Source organism: Lathyrus oleraceus, chromosome 4 (assembly GCF_024323335.1).
Source record: "Lathyrus oleraceus cultivar Zhongwan6 chromosome 4, CAAS_Psat_ZW6_1.0, whole genome shotgun sequence".
Classification (NCBI taxonomy): Eukaryota; Viridiplantae; Streptophyta; class Magnoliopsida; order Fabales; family Fabaceae; genus Lathyrus; species Lathyrus oleraceus.
In genome coordinates this window covers 216,165,490-216,170,272 of record NC_066582.1, presented here as the reverse complement: position 1 = coordinate 216,170,272, position 4,783 = coordinate 216,165,490, and positions in this window count along the sequence as shown.

The window sequence follows — 4,783 nt, the reverse complement described above, 5'->3', positions numbered from 1 at the left end:
GCATATATTGTCTCAATCGCTTAGCAGCCCATGCAAGTGCACAACATGTCTTTTCAAGCATTGAGTATCTCGACTCGCAGTCTGTGAACTTCTTACTCAAGTAGTAGATGGTATGTTCTTTCCTGCCTGTCTCGTCGTGTTGACCGAGAACACAACCCATAGAATTGTCAAGTACTGTCAAGTACATAATCAGCGGTCTCCCTGAGACTGGAGGCATAAGGATAGGAGGATTCTGCAAATACTCTTTTATCTTTTCAAAAGCCCTTTGACAATCGTCATTCCACCTGATAGCCTGATCTTTCCTCAGCAATTTGAAAATTGGCTCACACGTGGCTGTTAGGTGAGAGATGAACCTTGCAATGTAGTTCAACCTCCCTAAGAAACCACGGACTTGCTTCTCCGTTCTTGGCTCAGGCATTTCCTGTATTGCTTTCACTTTGTCAGGATCCACCTCAATCCCTTTTCCGCTAACAATAAAACCCAGCAATCTTCCAGATCTCACCCCGAAAGTGCACTTGTTCGGATTAAGCCTCAGCTTGAATTTCCTTAAACGCTCAAACAACTTCTGCAGATTCACCAAATGTTTTTCTTCTGTCTGAGATTTGGCAATCATATCGTCCACATAAACCTCGATTTCATGATGAATCATATCATGGAACAAAGTCACCATAGCTCGTTGATATGTTGCCCCAGCATTCTTCAGGCCAAACGCCATCACCTTGTAGCAGAAGGTGCCCCATGGGGTTATGAAAGTTGTCTTCTCCATGTCTTCTGGTGCCATCTTGATTTGGTTATAGCCAGAAAAGCCATCCATGAAGGAGAATACCGAGAACTGAGCTGTGTTATCCACCAAAACGTCGATGTGAGGTAATGGGAAATCATCCTTTGGACTGGCTCTGTTTAGATCCCGGTAGTCGACACACATCCGTACCTTTCCATCCTTCTTAGGTACTGGAACAATATTTGCGACCCATGGCGGATAATTGGTAACCGCTAGGAACCCTGCATCCAACTGTTTTTGCACTTCTTCCTTTATCTTTACAGCCATCTCTGGTCTTGTTCTTCTGAGCTTCTGCTTGACCGGAGGACAACCTTCTTTGAGAGGCAAGCGGTGTACCACGATGTCTGTGTCAAGCCCTGGCATATCCTGATAAGACCATGCGAAGACGTCAACATACTCTTGCAACAGTTCAATCAACCCTTTCTTCACATCATCTTCCAAAGCAGCCCCTATCTTGATTTCTTTCTTGACGTCCTCGGTGCCAAGATTAATCATTTCAGTAGACTCTTGATGCGGTTGAATGACCCATTCCTCCTGTTTTAACAGCCTGGCAAGTTCTTCAGGGAGTTCACAGTCTTCATCACCCTCTTCTTCAGCTTGGAAGATTGGGTTTTCGAAGTCGAAGCAAGCCATAGCAGAATCGTTATCAATAGGATCCGGTGATGTGCATCTGCATGAGTGATGGTATGTGCTTATGAGTGTGAACAGTGAGTGAAAACTAAACAAAACATTGCCAAATATTTTTATTCTTTTGAAATTTTGAAAACTGCAAAAAAATAGAAAGACAGTGAACAAAATATTTGAATGCAAAAGACGTCCTTCATTTATGATAAACAATGCAGGTATTCACATAGATGAGCCCTACAATGAGTCATTACGTTCTGGGCGGAACGTAAGACTTGGACATGCATGAATAAACAAAGAAAAATTACTCCTCTAGAAGAGTGACTTGGATAATTTCCTCGGAAGATCAATTGTTGATGACTTCACCAGGGATCCTCGGACGCACCCAGTTGTCGATGTCGCAATCACTATCTCCATTTTCATCGTTGATCGCAGAGATCTGGCCATATTGGATGACGCCAACACTGGAGAAAGTAATCGGCCCCTGACGAGTCTGAAGTGCTGAAGTTGAAGAAGTCAGCGCTGGTTGATACCCAATCCCGAACTTGTCGTCCTTCATTGGTAACTCCAACAGACGTCCCCAACCGGGAGCAACACCTGAATCCACCAAGGCTTGCGCCTGCTTGAAAGATGAGATAGGGGCTCCTGCTTTAACCCCTTCCACCGGAGCTGCATCCTTGATCTGAACTAACTCAAAGGCCTGACTGAGAGTCTCATGAATTTCACCTTCTACCTCTACGTACTTGAAGGTAGACAGGTTACTTACCAGTATGTCCTCCTCACCACAGACGGTGACAATTCTTCCATTGACTGGGAACTTGATCTTCTGATGCAGTGTTGAGGAGACTGCCCCAGCATTGTGGATCCAAGGATGACCCAGAAGGCAACTGTACGAGGGACTGATATCCATCACATAGAATACGGTGTTGAAGGTTTGTGATCCAATCTGAATTGGCAATTCTACCTCTCCAAACACCGACCTCTTAGAACCATTGAAGGCTCTCACCATGAGATCGGAAGGTTTCAAGATCAAACCTTCTACTTCTAACCTTGACAGGGCTCTCTTGGGTAGCACATTGAGAGAGGAACCTGTATCCACCAGAACATGAGATAACACGGTGTCTTTGCATTCCATTGAGATATGCAAATCTTTGTTATGGTTGCGTCCAGCTGGTGTTAAGTCAGAATCAGTAAAACCCAACCCGTTGCTTGCATGAACATTTGCAATGATCCCTTCTAGTTGGTTTACTGAGATCTCTTGAGGCACATATGCAGCATTAAGGACCTTCAGAAGTGCCTCCCTGTGTGCCTCTGAACACAACAGGAGTGAGAGAATGGATATCTTAGACGGCGTCTGAATCAACTGATTGACTACCTTGTAATCGCTTTTCTTTATGATTCTCAGAAGCTCATCCACATCCTTCGCAAAAGTGGGCTCAGAACCAGTCTGGGGTGCAGAAGTGCCCTCATTTACAACTTGTTTGCCTTTGGCCTTAACCGCGGCATCAGCACTATTATTTTGGGTAACGGGTGGCGAGAATAGTCTGCCACTCCTGGTGAATCGCCCGATTCCACCAACATTATCCACTGCGGGACCTTCAACTTCGAGTTCAGACTTTTGACCCTCTTCTACCTTCAAAGGTTGTTCCACCCCATGATCGTGTGTGTATACACTCCCCCCATAATGCCACGGAATGGCCCTTTCACTGGTGAAAGGTAAAGGACCAGGGGTTGTGATTGTCATAGCGGTCGGTCGCACTGGTGGCACTGGTTGTGCTTCTAGCACACTGATCTGATTAGTCGGGTAAAAGATGGTGATAGTAGCGACATCATAGTCATACTCAGGAATCCCTTTCATTGAAACGAAAACATCCGGAACACCGGAATCAAGTTCAGTTACATCAAAATCAGATACATTGTTTGGTATATCAACAACAACATTTGAAAAATTAAATACATCAATGGGAAATACACAATCAGCAGGAACAACATCTGTGAATTCTTCAACAGCATCTTCAAATACCTCTTCAACTACCCCTTCAGCAAACTCTTTGACAGACAAGTCTTCAACTTGGAGGGTACCATTGTCAAGCAAGACCTGGATACCCTGCTGCAGCTTCAAGCAATCCTTACCCTGTGTAGCGCAATCCAAAAACCTTTCCCATAACCGGGGAAAACATCGGCCTTCAGCAAGCATTCCTTAATTTCCAGCAACGGGGTCTTCAACTTCAACACATCCTTAACGGACTTGGCTTCCTCTTCCAGCATATTCACGTTTGCACCACCATGCTGTGGCATGGGATTGTTGACGACATTTGGAGCCGGTGCAAGGCTGATAGCCTTTGAATCTATGAGGTCCTGAACTACGTGCTTAAAAGCTTTGCAGTTCTCAATATTGTGGCCAGGTGCCCCAGAGTGGAAACAACACCTAGCATTGGCATCGTAACCCACCGGAAGTCTACCAACCGGAGGAGCCAGAGTGCGTAGCTGCACAAGTTGTAGCTGTTGAAGACTAGCAAGCAGTTGAGCGTACGACATTGGAAGAGTGTCGAAACGTCGGTCCATCATCCTCTGCCTCTGTTGATGGGCGGGTCTATTACCTGGCTGTTGTTGTTGTTGATACTGAGCTTGCTGACGTTGTGGTTGTTGTTGTTGTAGTGGTGCTGCAGCCGGGATGGTCACAGCCGCAACATACGGTCGCTGATGATAGTTTTGAAAATTATTCCTCCTGTTTTGATATGAAGACACAGAATTCACACCCCCCTCCCTCTGCTTCTGTCCTCCCATAAACGGCTTCTTTACTCCTGATGAAGATCCACCTCCATTGTGGCTCTTGTAGGTCTTCAGGTAATTTTCTACCCTCTCTCCGGTAGAGACCACATCAGCAAAGTTGGAGGCATTGCACCCCACCAGACGCTCCAGGTAAGGTCCGGGCAACGTATTCATGAACATGTTGGCCATCTCCTTTTCCAACATGGGAGGTTGAACACGGGAAGCTGTCTCCCTCCAGCGTTGAGCGTATTCCCTGAAGCACTCATTGCTTTTCAGAGACAGGTTCTGGAGTTGAAGTCTATCTGGGGCCATGTCTGCATTATACTGGTATTGCTTCATAAAAGCTTCCGCCAAATCCCTCCAGCAACGGATGTGGGCTCTATCCAACCTCATGTACCATTCCAGGGATGCCCCAGCTAGGCTGTCCTGGAAGAAGTACATAAGTAGCTTCTCGTCATCAGAGTATGCAACCATCTTTCGGAAGTAAGCTTGCACATGGGTCTTCGGGCAAGAGCTACCATTGTACTTGTCGAAGATTGGGACTTTGAACTTCGGTGGGACCCTCACGCCTGGGACCAATCCCAAGTCAGAAACGTCTACCCCCAA